A 19,135-nucleotide genomic window follows, 5' to 3' on the forward strand; every position below is an offset into this window, starting at 1 on the left:
ATTCCGGATACCGAGCGACAGCCAGAAAACCAGCGTCAAATTGCTTCTTCACTTCTTCTTTTATCTTCAAGGATGTTTCGGGCTTCATCCTTCTCAGTTTCTGCTTTACCGGGGAACACTCGGGTTTTAGAGGTAATCGGTGCTGTACAATGTCAGAACTCAAACCGGGCATATCTTGGTATGACCAAGCAAAGATGTCTTGGTAGTCTTTTAGCAGGATTATTAATTCTTCACGGATAGGTGTGGTAATACCTGTGCCTATCTTTACTTCCCTTTTTCCACTGCCAATTCCTAAGTCTACCAGCTTTGTTTCTTCTTGATGAGGCCTCATTTCTTGGTCCTCATGGGCAACCATTCTTTCTAATTTTGGGGGAAGTCCCACATCCTCGTTTCCTTCATCTTCCGTTTGACTCATTTCTTGCTCGAAGTCGATAGGCGGGTCCCAGGTATTAGTACCTTCGGGGGACTCGTCATCGGATCTGCCGTTTCAGAAAAAGAAGTGAACATGCAAATGAATGAGAATGGGTAGAGACGTAGGAACAGATGAAGAAAGATCCTTGTATTATAAATTCAAAAACAAAAGACACAAAGCCTTAACAAAAGGAAAAAACTCTAAAGCCTAGGCCCAACTATAGAGCTTTTAAAACCGTAAAGGTTTACATTATGCTCGTTGCGTAAATGCCGGGGCGTTCCTCCACTCGCCAATTTCCCAGCTGGAAATCAGGAGGGCATGGTCGTACCAAATCCAATGTACTCGGAACATCATCTTCGTATATCGCGACCACTTGACCTTCGTTTCCCAGACCTGCGCCTATAAAGCTTCTACTTATGTGGCAAGGCGGGCTTCCTTCACTTTCTTGCCTCAACCGCGAGCTTTGACCACCGCTCTTTCTTTCTGCGATGCTCCTCTTTATATCCGCCTGAGTGGGTTTATAGCCTAAACCATACTTCCCACGATTTCCTTTGGCATTTATCAAGCTAGTTATGCCGCCGTTGTCTTTGCCTAAACCCATTCCGGGTTCGTAATCGTTTCCCAACATAACTCGGGCCATCATTACTGCTGCATCAGACAGGCAAGCTTGCCCAGAGAAGGAGTCCACGGAGGAAATGCTTACCACCTCAAAAGACTGGAAAGCGGTTTCTAATGACTCCTCTGCGGCCTCCACATAAGGCATAGAGGATGGGCAGCTCACCAAGATGTCTTCTTCGCCTGATACGATGACCAGATGCCCTTCCACTACGAATTTCAACTTTTGGTGGAGTGTAGAAGGAACAACTCCTACTGAGTGGATCCACGGGCGCCCCAACAGACAGCTGTAGGGGGGGTTAATATCTATTATTTGGAAGGTAACTTGACAGGTGTGAGGGCCTATCTGTACCGGGAGATCGATCTCTCCCCTAACCTCTCGGCGGGTGCCGTCGAAGGCACGAACCACCATTGAACTCGGCTTTAAGTGGGAAGCATTGAATGGTAATTTCTCCAAAGTGCTCTTAGGCATCACGTTCAAACTGGAACCATTATCGATGAGCACTTTGGCTACGATATGGTCCATACACTTGACTGATACGTGCAAAGCCTTATTATGCCCTCTCCCCTCGGCGGGGATTTCTTCTTCAGCGAAGGCAAGATAGTTTTTGGCAGTGATATTATTGACCAGCCCTCCGAAACCTTCTATCGAGATGTCTTGGGCCACATGGGCCTCGTTCAGAACCTTTACTAGCAGAGCCCGATGAGGTTCGGAACTCATGAGTAACTCCAACAGCGAGACCCTGGCCGGAGTTTTGTTGAGCTGTTCGATAACCTTGAATTCGCTCTGCTGAATTATGCGGAGGAACTCGCTGGCTTCCTCTAGCGACACCTCCTTTTTACCATCCTTTTTCTCCGGAAGGCCTTTTGCCAGAATATCTTTATTCGAAGCGTGGGGTGCTTCGCCATCTTGTTCCTCCACCACTTTTCCTTTTCCCTTGGCGTTCGCGGGTTGGACTGGTAGGTCCGGAGGCGCGAACACACGACCACTGTGGGTCACACCACTCGTTCCCGTGATATTTGTTACCTTAGCCGACAACGAGCTAACGTCGGTGGGTTCTTCTTCCTTCTCCCTCGGAGGTGTATATCTCCATGGGACTGCGTGGCTATTTTGGTACGGGAAAGGAACAGGTTTGGCTACTAAGGGGTGTCCGGGCTTTTGCGAAGCTGTGCTTTTAGTGAAGTATATCACCAAGGGTTTGGGCTTCGCAACACTGCTCCCATCCGTGGACTGCATGCATATGTGCAGCTCTTCTCTTCCTTCACTGCCAACTTCCAGTCGACCTTGATCTATCATTTGCTGTAACAATTCCTCTACTCCCAAACACGTTTCCATGTCATGCAGCTCGCCGGAATGCAGCAAACAAGAATCCTCCTTACACCCACTATGGGGAATCACACCTCCCTTTTGCAGGGCCTCAAAGATAAACCTCCTAGGGGTTGCCACATCCCTTAAAGGTTTAGACTTGCGCGGTCTATCGGACTCAACGGCGTTAATTGCTCCCCCTCCATGATTGGCGAGCGGGTTGGTTCTCACATTGGGCCGATCCTCTTGGAAGGTCAACCATCCAGCATCCATTAAATGTTGGACCTTGTATTTAAGGGCCAAGCATTTTTCAACGGAATGCCCCGGGACACCCCCATGGTACTTGCAAGTTGCGTTAGGGTCATACGACTTTGCGAAACGGGGTTGGAGGACCCTTCCGGGAGTTATCACGGCCAAATGATTGGCGATGAGGGATGGCAAGAGGTCTTCGTACGTCATCGGGAGTGGGGTGAATTCTTGAAAAGGCCTCGGAGGGAAGCTCCTTGTTGCGTTGGAATTACCGGCCGGGCGAGTCGTGTTCAGAGTTGGAACTTGGGGAGCTTCCCTCTGGGTGGGTGCCTTAGGCTGCACGGGTGCTGAACTAGAGGCGTTCCCGGTATGAGCCGAGAAGCTCGGGTGATGTTGCGCGTACTGATGGGTACCATGAGGTGTCTGCGGGGGTTTGACCCACGCGGGCGTTGAAGAGACGGCATGGGCATCTCCTTCCTTCCTCTTTGCCCCTGTTGCCCCGATTCTTTTGGCATTCGCGCTCGTGGAGGAAACATAATCGAACTTTCCTCTTTTCAATCCTACCTCGATTCTTTCCCCGGCGAACACTAGGTCCGCGAAGTTGGACGGCATATAACCTACTAGCTTCTCATAGTAGAACACTGGCAGAGTGTCTACCATCATGGTGATCATCTCTCTCTCAACCATGGGAGGAGCTACTTGTGCCGCCAAATCTCTCCACCGCTGGGCGTATTCTTTAAAGGTTTCGCCCTCTTTCTTGAACATATTCTGCAGCTGAGTGCGATCGGGAGCCATATCGGAGTTATACTGATATTGCCTTAAGAAGGCAGTAATCAGATCCTTCCAAGTACGGATACGGGAAGCTTCTAAATTAGTGTACCAAACTACCGCGGCTCCGGCCAAGCTATCTTGAAAGAAGTGTATTAATAGCTTCTCATCCTTAGAGTGTGCGCCCATCTTGCGACAGTACATTTTGAGATGGTTTTTGGGACAAGTCGTCCCTTTATACTTGTCGAAGTCCGGCACTTTGAACTTCGGGGGAATAACAACATCGGGTACTAAGCAAAGATCCGTCATGTCTGCGAACGGATAATCCCCAAATCCTTCCACGACTCTCAATCTTTCCTCGAGGAGATCAAGCTTCCTCTTTTCTTCGGTTGCCGGGGGCGGTCCTTCCGTGGACAAAACTATTGGTTGTGTCGCGATGTTGGGTTGAGGCAACGTGCTGGGTGCCGGCCCTTCGGGGATTGGGGGATAGAACTCGACATCCCTTCGAGCATAGTCTTGAGGGTCTTTGTGGCCTTCTTCGGGCTGTTGAGGAGGCTCTCTTTCAAGGATGGGAGAAGCAATATGGCCCGCATCGTCTTGCAAGACGGGTGGTGAGTAGTTGGGCAGCAATCCATAAGGGTAAGCCGCTCGGTTGTATCCCAGGTGAGGGCTGCCATCGTGCCCCAGTGTGTCCCTTCCCCGTCCTACTATGTTTGAGGGAGGATGGTGCGCAGTTGCCAAGAGAGTTGGGTCTGCTTCGGCAGCCGAACTGACAGCGGCAGCGGTGGCCGCGTTCTTCTCCATGAGCTGCCTCATACCTAACATGGCCTCCATCATGGAGGCCATTTGTTCTTTCAGAGCCGACATGTCGGCTTTCATCTGTTCCTGTGTCTCCTCTTGATCACCCATCGTTCTAGATTTGGATCTGGTGCGATAGGGATGCCTTGTGGCGCGTTTAGTTATGGTGTTTTTCCCTAAAAAACCAAACGTGAGGAGTGGGTAAAGAAAGAAAGAAAATGCATGCTAGAGATGAAATGTAGGAGTGATTTGATTTGCATAAGCTTTTTGGAGTAGAAACATGGGACCAACTCATTTTATTTCAAAAAGAAAGTCGTATCTAGTCAAGGTCTGACCATACAGGTTTCCTAGCGATTTCTAATTATGTGGGCCATTAAGTCTATCATATGCTGACAATAGCCTAGAAGCCCATGAATTTCTTCGGGGGCGGAGTAGGTGTCCGCCATCGCCTTGGCCTTGGCTAACAATCGGGGAAGTTCTTGACTCCCATTCAAGGTAAGAGCAAACCGATCCATCCACATGGTTGCCTCTTGGTGTAAAGAGTCGATCACCCTTCCTCTAGCCTCTTTTTCCGCGTATACTTGGGCATACTCGTCCGCGACCCTATGCTCGTGGGCCGTGGCTAGGCCTAACTCTTCTTGGTACTTGGCGATGATAGCTAGCATGTTGGTCTCCGTCTCGCATAAACACTGAGACAAGCTCCTTTTGGACCTTGAACAGGCAACTAACTCCTCTTTCAAGACCATGCTATGTGCTCGCGACTGGTCCCTCTCTTCCCTTCGCAGCTTGAGTTCACTGTTGCTACCCCACAGAGCTCCGCGAAATTTGTTATGGCCATACTCTTCCTTGCGAGCCCTCTTTGTCTCTTGTTCAAGGGCTCTCGCGGTAGTTGCATTCTTTTCCCGTAATCCGGCACACTCCTTCCGGATGTGTGTAGCGGCCAACTTGAACTTCTCTTTGGCAAGTTTCGCCTTTCCTAGCTCGCTTTTGAGAGCTTGGACTTCTTCGTCCTCTTCCGGTGCTTCAAAACTCTCTTCGCTGATGACTTTTAGCTTGGCGAGCCAATCTAAACCTCGTATATGAACTTTCAGCCATTCATGGTAGCCACCGATGATGCCGTTACGAATGCCCCTAAGTTCTTGATCTTTCCTTAACGGGGTTTCCCATGCCTTATGGATTCTTTGTATAGCCTTGAAATTTTGCGCGCCGAAATCCCTTACAAGGAAAGGAGACATGCTTTCTTCCGTCGGTGCTCCCCTCATGGGGTACCCTAGTTGTCTTATAGCGAGCGCGGGATTGTAGTTAATACAACCCCTCGTTCCTATTAGCGGAATGTTTGGGTACCCTCCACATGAGAAAAGGACTCCCTTTTTTCCTTCCTTCCATCGGGGGAACCTATTGATTGCTCTACCTCCTATCCCAGCCAAAAGCTGGTCCCAATCTATTCTTCTCTTTTCAGTACACGAGCGATGGCTCAGGAGCGGACATGGATGCCTTGTGTCTTGCCGGAACAAGTGTGAAACCAACCAAACACAGAGGGCGGGCAAGCAACAAACGATCCGTGCGCTACTCTTTTCGCACCTTCGGTCAAATGTGTCAAATAAATCTGCCAGGACAGCTACCACCGGACTTTCCTTGCTATGGTGGTATGCAAGGAAAGCGTCGATTGCTGCTAGGTCCACCAAACCATCCACGTTTGGAAAGAGGACGACCCCAAAAATTAGCAAAGTGGGACCCAATCTCCTTGATTGGCCATACCCCTCGCCTTGTCTTCTAGGTACCTCCGTGGTAGGCCCGCTATGCCGTTTCGAGTCTGTTTTATGCGGTCCAAACCTCTTGCTGAATCCTTGACCACAGTTGCAATTCTGCTCAAAGAGGGGAGACACCCGGAGGAAAGATATTTGCACCCCAAGTGGGCCTGGTTGCTATTTGCACCCCCATTTTTACTAAGTACACCCCCCTCTACCCTTTTTTGGTGATTCTTTTTTCGTAAAGTTACGAAAACTTACGAATTTCGTAACGATACTTGTTTTCTTTCCGTAATGTTTATGGAACCTTGCGGATTACATAATCATCCCCTTTTTGACTTACGGAATGTTACGGAACCTCACTAATTATGCAACGATGCTTCCATTTGATTTCCGGTGTGTCACGGAACCTTTACGGATTGTGCATCGATATTTTCTTTTGTTTTTCGGCATGTCCCGGAATTTCACAAATTGCCTAATGATGGGTGCCAAGCACCTTACAAGGACCAAACAAAGGTCGCATGTCATCAAGCAAAGGTCCCCGGACGAAATTAGGGTATGACACTATGTACGGGATGTTTGGGTAGTCCCCACATGAGAAGAGAACTCCCTCCTTTCCGCCCTTCCATCGAGGAAACCAGTTGATTGTTCTGCCTCCTATCCCAGCCAAGTGTTGGTCCCAATCTACTCTTCTCTTTTCGACACACGAACGATGGCTTTGGAGCGGACATGGATGCCTTATGTCTTGTTGGAATAGGTGCGAAACCAACCATACACAAAGAGCGGGCAAGCAGCAGATGATCCATGCGCTACTCTTCTCGCACCTTTGGTCAAATGTATCAAATAATTCCGCCAAGATAGCTACCACCGAGTTCTCTTTGCTATGGTGATATGCAAGGAAAGCATCAATTGCAGCTAGGTCCACCAAACCGTCTACATTTGGAAATAGGACAACCCCAAAGATTAGCAATGCTAATACGTCCATAAACGGGACCCACTCCTCTTGATTCACCATATCCCTTGCCTTGCCTTCTATGTACTTTCGTGGTAGGCCCACTACGCCATTTCGAGTTTGCTTTACACGATCCAACTCTCTTGCCGAATCCCCAACCACAATTGCAATCTTCCCCCAAGAGGACATCCTAGAATCTCCTCAAATACTTCAATAGTCGGTACTAATTGGAAGTCTCCAAGCATGAAGCATCTCAAAGGCTGGTCATAGTATTGGGTGAGTGATACAACGACTTCCGTGAATATCTCTGCTATGGTCAAATCTAAAATCTTTCTGTACGCCTTGCGGAAGGCTTGCATTTGGAGAGGTCCCATCAACCGCCCCAACTCCTTAAGGCTGGTGACATCTAGGCCCTTAATCTTGACTTGATAGAACCTTTTTCCAGTTTGATTTGTTCCCATGTTTTACTAAAGTGAAACAAAAACCCATTGCGAATCAAAACTCCGACATCTATCATGGGTGGAATGGATGAATGCATGAAGAAATGCATATGACACAGATGCAATTTATGAATACGGGAGCCCGGGAAATTGTTCCCTTCTTAGATACAACGTTTGGGGCGGCACGGCGCCCGACGTATGTATTTAAGAAGGTGACACGGACCCTCCGTTGGTTTGCCAAAGTGAGGGGATCAAGACAAAGACCCGTGCATGATGCATATGCGAAAGGCACAACACGGGGATGTACATAGTATGGCAATATCCACAAACAAATATAAGCAAAAGGGGTACATGACACTTAGGACTACATGCATGGCAATAACAATGGTCCCCAGTGGAGTCATAGTAAGGAACAAAAGGGAAGTCATAGTAAGGAAAGCACACTGATTCATTGGCCTAACTCTCTAACAATGGTCCCCAGTGGAGTCGCCAACTGTCGCAACCTACCCTTTGGAGGGAGGGCGACACGAGACTCACGGGTGCGTCTTCAAAGAAAGGAAAATGCACAAAGTCGCCACCAACGTTTATTTGAGGAAAACGTCGGAAAACACATAGTCTACGAACTTTAAGTGAAAGGTTCGGGAGTTGTATTTATGCACGGGGAAGGTATTAGCACCCCACGCGTCCGTCACAAGGGACGACAGCCTTTTTAATTAAGTGTGCTAACATGACTTCAATTTGTTTTATTTTTCCTTTCTTACGTTCTTATGTCTTTTTATGCCTTTTTGTATTTTTTATCTATTTGTGGTCAACAAGGGTGTTTCCCTTGCTCCTACGTATTCCTCAATTGTGATAAGGAAATCAGACCTACGTAGTTCTTTGAGAACTAAACGTTGGTTAAATTGTTTTTATCCTTTTTTGCAAGATATATTTTTATTGAACGGAAGGGTCATTTAAGGAGTTGGACCATTAAACGACCTTTCGATTCTTTTGAAAGGAGAGAAAATATTAAGGCATTGGACCATTAATGATCTCTTGGTTTTTTGAAAGAGGTGACATAGCTATGTGTTGTTTTTAGGCTTTTTAAATCCACGTCTAACCAATAAAAGCGAAAAAGACCATTTCAAGGCGTTGGACCTTTAAAAATGGCTTTTAGGTGATGAAAAAAAGCTTGGTTTATGAATTGATTTTGGCCTTAGTTTCACTTTGGTTATTAGTCAATTCAATTAAGAAAGAAAATCCCAAAGAAAAAATGTCCGATTGATTTTTTTTATTATTTTATTAAAAGATATTTTTTTTATTATTATATTATTATTTTGCCTCTTTTTGGTTTTAAACGTGGTTACGGCATGACAGATCGGTCAGATTTTATTCAAACGGAAATTAAAAGATATTATAACTCAAATGATCAGTGGAAATTTATTTTATTTTTTTATTAGGTGAGAAAGTGGCTTAAATAAATGACTAAAGCACGTCAAAAGGGGGTATGGAAAGTAAATGAAATAAAAATAAAAGCACGCGAAACAAGTGGGGACCACTAAGGGTACATAGAATGAATTAAAAGTTTTGATTTCGGGAACTTACCGGTTGAAGACCGAAGAACGACGAAGAACGAACACAAAGAACGGTGGAAAACCTTTGCGATATCGCCCACAAAAACGTCTCGGAAGCGTTATGGAAGCGCCTCGACATGGATTTTCTTCACGGAAACAATTTTTCTCACTAATTTTAAGTGATTCTCGGATACCAGGAGGGTTGAACATTTTTCTCCTGCCATCCTCCCCCTATTTATAGGGGAAAAGAGGGAGGTGCTTGCCACCCAGCTCGCCCAGGCGAGCTGGGTTGCTTCCACCAGAAGGCATCGCCTTCTGTTGGAAGATCCTGGAAGGCCTAAGGGGGCCTGATTGCTATTTGTACACCCTTGTTTACTAAATACACCCCCTCTGTCCTTTTTTTACTAATTCTTTTTCCGTGACGTTACGGAACTTTACGAATTACGTAGCGACACTTGTTTTCATTCCGTAATGTCATGAAACCTTACGGATTACGCAATCATCCCTTCTTTGGGTTCCGGGATGTTACGGAACTTTACGGATTGTGCATTAACACATCATTTCAACTCTCGACATGTCGCGAAACTTCACGGATTGCCTAACAATGGGTGTCAAGTTCCTCGAAGTAGTCAAGTGAGGGTTGCATCCCAACAAACAGATGATCCCCGGACGAAATTAAGGTATGATAGAGGTGGTGTTTGACTTTAATGATAAATGCAAAGAGGCTTTTGATTGGCTCAAAAGAGCACTGACTACCACCCCCATCATCCAGGCACCCGACTGGACAACCCCTTTTGAGCTTATGTGTGATACATCAAATTATGCATTGGGGGCTGTCCTTACTCAGAAAATTGATAAATTGCCTAGAGTGATATATTATGCTTCTAGGACTTTAGATGCTGCCCAAGCGAATTATACTACTACTAAGAAAGAGCTACTAGCCGTAGTTTTTGCTCTTGAAAAATTTTGTTCTTATTTGCTTGGTACTCGCATTATTGCTTATACTGACCATGCGGCTCTAAAGTACTTGTTGAACAAGGCTGATTCAAAGCCTAGATTGATCCGATGGATGCTCTGGCTTCAAGAGTTTGACTTGGAGATTTGTGATAGGAGCGGAGCACAAAATTTAGTTGCTGATCATTTGAGTCGGATCGAACGTGTGTCTGATGAGGATTCAACCATTCGGGATGATTTCCCAGATGATCATATGTATATATTGTATAGTATTTCTGATTCTCTTTCTACTCCCTGGTTTGCTAACATTGCCAATTATTTTGTTGCTTTTGTTTTTCCTCCCTTAGCATCTAAGGCTCAAAAAGATAAAGTTAAAAGTGATGCTAAGAATTTTATTTGGGATGACCCCTACTTGTGGAAATTGTGCAGTGATCAGGTCATTAGACGATGCATTCCAGATCATGAGACTGACTCAGTCCTGTAGTTCTGTCATTCTTCGGCACTGGGAGGTCATCTGGGTGTTCAACGGACAGCTCGCAAAGTGCTTGACTGTGGATTTTATTGGCCCACCATCTTTTAAGATGCGTGGAAGGCCTGTAACACTTGTGAGCAGTGTCAAAGAGCAAGAAGTGCATTTACATGGCGACAACAAATGCCTCAGCAACCTATGCTATTCTGTGAGGTGTTTGATGTCTGGGGCATAGATTTCATGGGCCCTTTTCCTATCTCTTTTGGTTATGTTTACATTCACCTTGCAGTTGATTATGTTTCAAAATGGGAGGAAGCCAAGCCCACTAGAACTGATGATGCAAAGGTTATTGCAGATTTTGTCAGATTTAATTTGTTTTGCAGGTTTGGAGTACCTAAAGCAATCGTTAGTGATCAAGGAACCCATTTTTGCAACAAATCAATGCATGCCTTGCTTAAAAAGTATGAGGTTGTACACAGGGTATCCACACCATAACACCCCCAAACCAATGGACAGATAGAAATTTCTAACAGGGAGATCAAGAGAATTTTAGAGAAGATTGTGCAGTCAAGCAGGAAAGGTTGGAGTACCTGGCTAGATGATGCTCTTTGGGCATATAGGACTGCCTACAAAGCACCCATAGGAATGTCTCCTTATCGGGTTGTCTTTGGAAAGGCATTGCATCTTCCAGTGGAGATTGAGCACAAAGCATACTGGGCAGTGAAGACCTGCAACTTCTCTATGGATCAAGCTGGTGAGGAAAGAAAGTTGCAACTGAGTGAGTTAGATGAAATCCGCCTAGAAGCGTATAAGAATCCCAAGTTCTACAAAGAAAAGACCAAGAAGTTCCATGATAACATGATAATTAAGAAGGACTTCATGGTTGGGCAAAAAGTGTTATTGTATAATTCTAGGCTTGGACTCATGAGTGGTAAGTTGAGGTCTAAGTGGATTGGTCCTTTTGTTGTTACTAATGTTTTTCCGTATGGTACAGTTGAGATCAAAAGCGACTCCATAAACAAGAGCTTCAAGGTCAATGGACACCGACTTAAGCCATTCCTCACAAACCCTTCTTTAGTGGACGTAGTGGTGGAAGAGACTTCCTTACTCCACCCTACTCTTCCTCCACCATGACTTAGGGAGTTCTTCTTTTCCTATCTCCTTCTTTACTTTAATTACATTTGTCCGATTCTATTTGATGGTTTAATTTCTTTTAATCTTTTACTTGTGCTACATTGAGGACAATGTGTTGTTTAAGTATGGGGGGAGTGTTCTTTGGTTTTGCTAGTTTTGTTAATTTTGTTAGTTGTGTTAAATTTGTTAATTTTGTTAGTTTTGTTGGGTTTCTAGTTTAATATTTTAGGTCAATTCTGTTTGCATGTACAACTTTGCATATTTTTCTTTGAATTATAGGATATGTTCAAGTAATGGGTAATTGTTTTGAAAATAAAAGTCGCTTGACATTTTGTGATTTGAAGTCCTTGTTTTTCCTCTACATGTCATGATAGTTTTGAAAGCTTAATTTGGAAGTGATAAGTTTACCTTTGTGAGAATTTGAGCCGTCATCATAATCATTTGGTGTGTTTTGCCTCATTGATTGCTTGCACAATAGCCTTGGCTTGATTCTTGTTGATGCTTCCTAATTCACATGCATATTTGGAAATGATTTAGGCAATTTTGTTCTTATAAGCCTCTAGCCAAATGGACTTACCTTGAATTAATCCCTTTGATAGCCCTTTGAGCCTATGTTTCCCTTTCTTTGTTTTGAAGCTCATTACAAGCCTTAAGTGAAAAACCATGATCTCACCTTAACCTTAAGGAATTTTGGAGCTTTGGAATTGTTTTGGGAATAAGTGTGGGGGGTTTTGTTGGATAACATATTTCGTTGGCTATGCTTCTTGATGTATTTTGGGCCATACTTGATGTACATTGTATATTGGTTAAATGTTGGACATGCTGAATGATATGATATTTCTCAAATGCTACAGTGCAAAACAAAAATAGTTGAATCAATTCGAAAAAAAAAAAAGAAAAAGAAAAGAAATAAAGTTGAGTGAATAAGATCTTAAATGGAAAAAGAATGATGAGACTCTTGGCTCTACTCTTTGCGTTTAAATTTTATCTTTAGGTTTTCTTATTTTTTTCTTAATATGCACTTATTCCCCATTGCTCCTCTATTCCTTTGGGATGTAGCTACTTATTCCATATTTTTCCCTACCTTGTCCTTGGCCCCATTACAACCTTAAAAGACCTTTTGATCCTCATGTGCTTGTGTTTATGGGTTGATTGTCAATTTTAGAATCTTGCCAAGTTTATGTGGTGTTGGTTTTCATGGGTGCTTTGAGGGTAAATAGTAGCCTAGACACTTGAGAGATAGAGTGTATATCTTGTGAGGCTTTATCACTTTTCATTCTTGAGCTGATTAACTATTTTGCCATGATTGGGTTGCTTGGATGATTTTCACGAATGTCTTGACTCTTTGGATCTCTTCATGTTAGATGTTACCCATTCCTTTCATTCCTTGATGTTCATTGAGAAATATGTAAATGTTTTTGTTTGTCTCTCTTTGGTATCCTTGGATTTTGTTCTTTGTTTCATTTTGCCTAGGAGTGCAAAAGGCTAAGTATGGGGGGTTTTGATGTGCCATTATTTTCTCTTATTTCTTAACCTTTTTTGCACCATTTTAATTACTGATTAGTCTTAATTGTCAAATTAATTATGAAGTTTTATCATTTGGGCCTACTGGATTAATTTTGTGTTTTATCCAGAATTAGGCTTGGACTTGAAGAGAGCAGACTACTTTATTCTACCAAATTTTATCTTATCTAGATATTATTTAGATTTGATCACATCTAGATATTATTTCATCTAGATCTTATCTTATCTAGATTTTATTTTATTTATGGGCTTGTATTTAAAACAGATTTGTAAGCTTTGGGGCTGAAAACTATATAACAACACCAAGGTTCTAGTTTAGGCTCTCTTCTCTTCTCTCTCTCCTCTTCTCTCTCTCTTTTTCGTTTTAGTTTTAGAGTGCTATTTTGTTTTTTTCGTTTTAGTCACTTTTCGTTTTAGCAATAAAATTTCATTCTTGCTTCAATCTACAATTTTGTTCTCTATTGATTAATGGAAGGCTAAGTCTCCAACGTTGTTTTCTCTTGAGGATCAAGCACAGTTCTCTTTGAGGTTCTATTATTACTATTAAATTATGATCAGTTTTTCCTCTTCACCAATTACTCTGTATTTGTTGCTCTTAATCCATGCATGCTTAGTGCTTGATTAATTGTCTCTACACTTAATTTACTTTCATGCTTAATGTTCGTTCATGATTAATTGGTGTATGTGTTGCTTAATAACATAATGAATTCCTTATGTTAAATTTTGCCTAGTAATTTAATTTAGGGTTGGATTAAGTGGTTGAACTGATAAAGGATAAACTCTCGTAACCTAGGATAAGAGACTTGCTTGTGAATCAAGGGGAAGCAACATGTTTTAATTCTGAAGGAGCCAGTGATTGGAAGTATTTGGCTAATGCTTCTCTAGTGACATTCAATGAGATAGGGCATGCAAAAGCTAAGGATTAGGAAATTGTAAGAGTATAAGAAATAATAAATGATTCAGAAGACATATTGATATGTTCTTCAATAATAGTTGATTCATGAAGTTGAAACAGAAAGTAAGTTAATGGAAGCTATAGTGGAAAAAAAAAAAGATAAGCTATGGCGATTACAACTTACAGGAACAGGAGTCGAAAAAAATCCAATCTTCAACCTCTTGCGGCTTTGGTTGGGGGTAGCAATAAATTTCTATAGAAAGTGCCTAGTTAGAATAAAATGATTAATGGAAAGAATAGTAAATAACAAGATAAAATGGAAAGATCTTAATACCTAGGTTGAAGAAGGATTAGGAGCAGCCAATTTCTGTGCAGCAGCAGCCCTAGTGGTTCTCTTGAATGTCAAAGGGGGTGATTCTGGAGAAGTTTCCTCCGCTATATTTTCTAGGTTGATTGTGTTAATTTGACATTTTTTTGTAACATGAAAATGATTAGCCAAATGAAGAACAAGTAACAAGAAAATTAAAGTACAAAAACAATACTTGTCTATGGAGCTAGGGAAGGGTTGATAGTGATTCCAACTGATGAGCTCTTTCTGTTTTTAGTCTAAGCATAAGCTGCATGAGAAGATTAGGAGCAGCCAATTTCTATATAGCAACAGCCCTAGTGGTTCTCTTGAATGTCAAAGGGGGTGACTCTGGAGAAGTTTCCTCCACTATATTTTCCAGGTTGATTGTGTCAATTTGACATTTTATTGTAAGATGAAAATGACTATCCAAATGAAGAACAAGTAAAAAGAAAATTAAAGTACAAAAACAATACCTATCTATGGAGCTAGTGAAGGGTTGATAGTGATTCCAATCGATGAGCTCTTTCTCTTTTTAGTCTAAGCAAAATTTGCATGAGAAGAAGGTTGAGGCTAGGTTGGGGTTTAAGTAATAGGATCTAGTTGATGTGATCATTGGCTTGTAAAACATAAAAAGGCAAACTCTTTGAAAAAAGGCCAAGCTTTATGGTAGGCCACTAGTTAAGAAGGCTAGTGATTTTCTTAGGATTAAGCAAGTACAGATGGAACTTAAAAAGGCTAAGCTTCCACTCATTGAGGTTAGTGATGTGCTTTACCTCTATGGTAGACAAAGAAGGACGTGAAGTAGGTGCAGTCATGGTTGGAAAGGTCATAGGAAGATGTTGGGTGAGGCCGAATTGACGAGCAACAAATTAAGAGTTGTATAAAGAGAAGTAGGTTTGACTCCACGGAGCAGATCTATAGCCGATAGGATGCTTCCCCAATTTTCCAATTAAACGAATTTAGTAACCAAATTGGCATGTGGATCCACCTTCAACTAGCCAAGGACAACATGGTCAATAGTGGGAGGATTCAACAAAGCACTCACATCATCCAAGATGCTAAAGATAGCTTCTATAAAGAAGTGAGTTGAACCCGAAGTGGTGGATTTTATCCTAAGGGATTCACCTAAAGTGGGATTTTTAGCATGGCGATTCAATGCCTTGGTGGACTTTGGCTACTTAGTCGCAAACATTGGAAAATACATGGTGATCCAAAGTTGCAGAAACTCAAAAGAACCAGAGTTACTAGATATATTTTGTTTTGTTCCATACTCTCCAAAAGTAGAAAGATAGACTTGTATAAAGATGATAATAAGAAAACTCCTACTGCTTTGGGTTTGTCTAATTTAAGAAGCATAAAATGGGGGGCATATTCAGAAACAATTGCTTTAAAGGAGGAACAAATGAAGCACTTACAAAACTAGAATAGCAAGAAAGCATTGTGCTCTGCCTCTAAAACTGTAGTCGTTTCCTAGGGATAGGTCTTCAAAGGGTTGATCAAATAAGGAAGGAATTTCATCACAAACAATTCGAAGACCCAAGATTGTAGCCACATCTTACAACATTATGGTCGTAAAGCCATAAGGAAACATGAAAGTGTTCATGGAAATGGACCAAAAGCTCAAGAAGCTAAAGATTAAGGGATAATTGGGTTCCACATTGTGACAGGTCAAGTTGATGGCTTCGAATATTCCCCACTACTTCCAATTAACTTCTTTTGTAGCAGTCACACATTTAAGCCATCTATAGTAGGGGTCAAAACCCCTAGGTCAGGTTCCCAAATTGGAAGGAATGAAGTTAATCTGAAACAAAGAAGTAATTGGAATCAAATAGTTGTCATGGTGGAGGTAGTATTCAAGAAAGGTGATTGTGTCAATCACATCTCAATGCAGGGATGAAGGTAGAAGTGTCCTTCATGTGCCTTAAGAGGATTGGTGAAGCCACCAGGGGCTAAGGGTTGTTCTTGGTTTTCTTGGTTATTGGAAAAGCTAGAGGCAAAAGATGATGACTCATCATTGGAGCCATCACCATATTCGTTGGGCCTTGATTAGAAACTGTTAGTTGTAGACATGGTGAAATCGGAGAAAAGATTATTAGAGGTGAAGAAAGCAAGGATTAGGGTAAATTGGATGGCTTAGCAAAAAGTGAAGTAAAGCTATTTAAAGTGAAATGACTTGTGCATATGTAACGACTAAAGATATCAAATTTGAAGTCAGTTGCAAGAATTGAAAGAAGAGTGAAAGATTAAAACAAATATATCTTAACCCTTAACATGATCAATCAACGTCAAGATATAGGGGAACATTTGTAACCAATCAAAATATTTTTAGTTAGCCGAATTAATCAGGATAAAGACTTAACCGAAAAGAGTTTGTTATGATTTTGTGACCAATTGACCATTATGAAATCAAATTTGGCCGATATCTGAAAAATTTAGATCAAGATAAGAAGATAAATGCGTTAGAATTCAAGTTGTGCCTACAATCATGGGATATTGGCTAAAATCAGTTGAAAATGTGAAGACCCCATGATCTAGGAAGTGCTTCCTTACAAATCGGAACATGGGAAGTGATGCAATCCTACCCCGCAAGGGCATTGGCTAGAAGACTCCAACTAGATTGGGCTAGAGATCCAAGGAAAGGCCCTAGGGTTCTCATGAGCCTTAGGGTAGATTTCGAGCCCATGGGCTAAGTATGAGCCCGCTTATCTTTGTAAATATTAGAATAGGTTTTTCCTTCGTCTAGGCCTTGTATTTTGGCCATTCTAGTAGTATAGGGTTTTAGCCTTGTATTTCGGGGCATTTTGAGTTGTCTTTGTAATAAGGACTTTTTTTTTATTTTCATGTTTTTTGTCATGGGGGTGAGCTTAGCTATTATAGGGGGTGTGTAGCTAAGCTCTAGCTTCTCATCTCAAGGAGGTGAGCTTAGCTATTAGAGAGGTATGTGTAGCTAAGCTCTAGCTTCTTTAGGAATCTTCTTAAGGAAGCTTCTCAAGGAGGTGAGCTTAGTTATGAGAGGGGTGTGTGTAGCTAAGCTCTAGCTTCTCAAGGAAGTTTTCTCAAAGAAGCTTCTCAAGGAAGTTTTCTCAAGAAAGCTTCTCAAGGAAGCTACCTAGTCTATAAATAGAAGCATGTGTAACACTTGTTGTAACTTTGATGAATGAGAGTCTTATGAGACATACTTCAAAGTTCCACTTCTCTCCCTCTTTTATTCCTTCAATTTCATGCTCGCCCCTCTCTCTTTCTCTCCCTCTTTCTTTTCCTCCATTGAAGCATCCTCTCCAAGCTTCTTATCCAAGGCTCATCTTGGTGGTGAAGCTCCTTCTTCCATGGCTTATTCCTTAATGGATGGCGCCTCCTCTCACCTCCTTTCCTTTGTCTTCCGCTGCATCTCCATGGTGGAAAATCACCATTAAAGGACCCCATTGAAGCTCAAAGATCCAGCCTCCATAGAAGCTCCACAAGCAAGCTTCCATCAAGTGGTAATCAGAGCACAAGAGCTTCAAGTAGGTGCTCCTTAAACCTCCATTAATTTTTTTTCTTTACCTTCTCTTCCATTGTTGTTTCTTCATTTTTATCCATGTATCTCCTCACATGTCTTGTTCTAAATGTTGTTAACATGATTCTTTAGAGTTTCCACCAATTAAACTTGCTATAAAAACTAGATTTGATTTTCTATGGTTCAAATTTCTTGTTCTTGTTCTTGAACCATGAATTGTGTTGAGTTTAGGTTCCTTTGAGTTTTGTCTTGTTATTTTTGGTGGCTGAAACCTAAACCATAAAATTCTTACAAAGATATTAAAGTAGAAGAAAACCTCAAAAAATCTAGAGTGACTTGTTCACCTATTGTAGTTTTGTCATAGAAGTCATGTCTAGTCATGAAACTTGTCACATAAGATTTCTTATGTTGTGCTGAATTTTATTTTCTTGTTTCTTTGTCTAACTCATTTGTTCATGAGTGTATGAAATTCTTTTAGCCTATTATTTGATTTGAGTCAAATCTTTCATGTTAATTAGTCCTTAACATGTTCATGCAAAATTCTTAGAGAGTCTTTGATTGTGAACCTTTTCTTGAACTTTTAGGTTTCTTTATGATTGTGTCTATTGTGAATTTGAGTTTTGGTGATTGAATTGCTGGCTGAAATGTTGATCCTAAGTGAATATTGAACTCCGAAAACTGTGGTAAACAATCCTAGTGAGTTCAACATACATAGGAAGGTTGAAAGTAAGCCCAAGGCAATCAATATACCATGCTTAAAGAAACAAATCGCTGGTGCTGGCAGCTTGGGCATACAAACTTGTAAAAATTACTGAGAATTGGTTACTACGAATTTTGAGCTTAAATTTTTACTGAATTTTCTAGACATCTGGAAAAAAGTTATAAAAAAAAGAAACAAGTGATTTGGATAAAAGGAAAAAATACGAAAAATCGCACAAGTTGGCAGGAAAATCAGTATCAAGAAAAAAAAGGTGAAAGGGAAGGGTGCTTGTTGTTTTGGCTCAAAATTTATTCTATAATTGGAAATTTCAATTCAAAATTAGTGTGAAGACAAGTGCCAAAGCTAGAGTTTTGTTGAGTCTTTTTTTTCAGTTTTTTTTACTCTACTCTAGAGCCATTCTAAGTTTCTCTTTGAGTCCTAGCTTGCTTCTATGTCCTTTTCATTGCTTTAATTGTTGAATAATCCTTGAAAAATTGTCTTGTTAAAACTCCATTGATTTAGCTTTCATTTCATTTTTTTTTTGGTCTTTGGTTATTGCTTGTCTCTTTGTTTCCTTGTTTGTGGGTTGCCATATAGGGAATTGGAAGGAGGATTGGTGCCATCCCTTGAAGAATTTGAGTCCAGAAGCAAGGGGCCAACCACCTTAAGAGCTATTGGACTAAGAAGCACTCCAAATTGAGTGAATCACCAAAGAGAGAACAACCACCAAAATTGAGGACCGTTTTGTAATTTTGTAATTTGCAATTTACTTA

This window comes from Glycine max, chromosome 19 (genome assembly GCF_000004515.6).
Source record: "Glycine max cultivar Williams 82 chromosome 19, Glycine_max_v4.0, whole genome shotgun sequence".
In the NCBI taxonomy this organism is placed as follows: domain Eukaryota; kingdom Viridiplantae; phylum Streptophyta; class Magnoliopsida; order Fabales; family Fabaceae; genus Glycine; species Glycine max.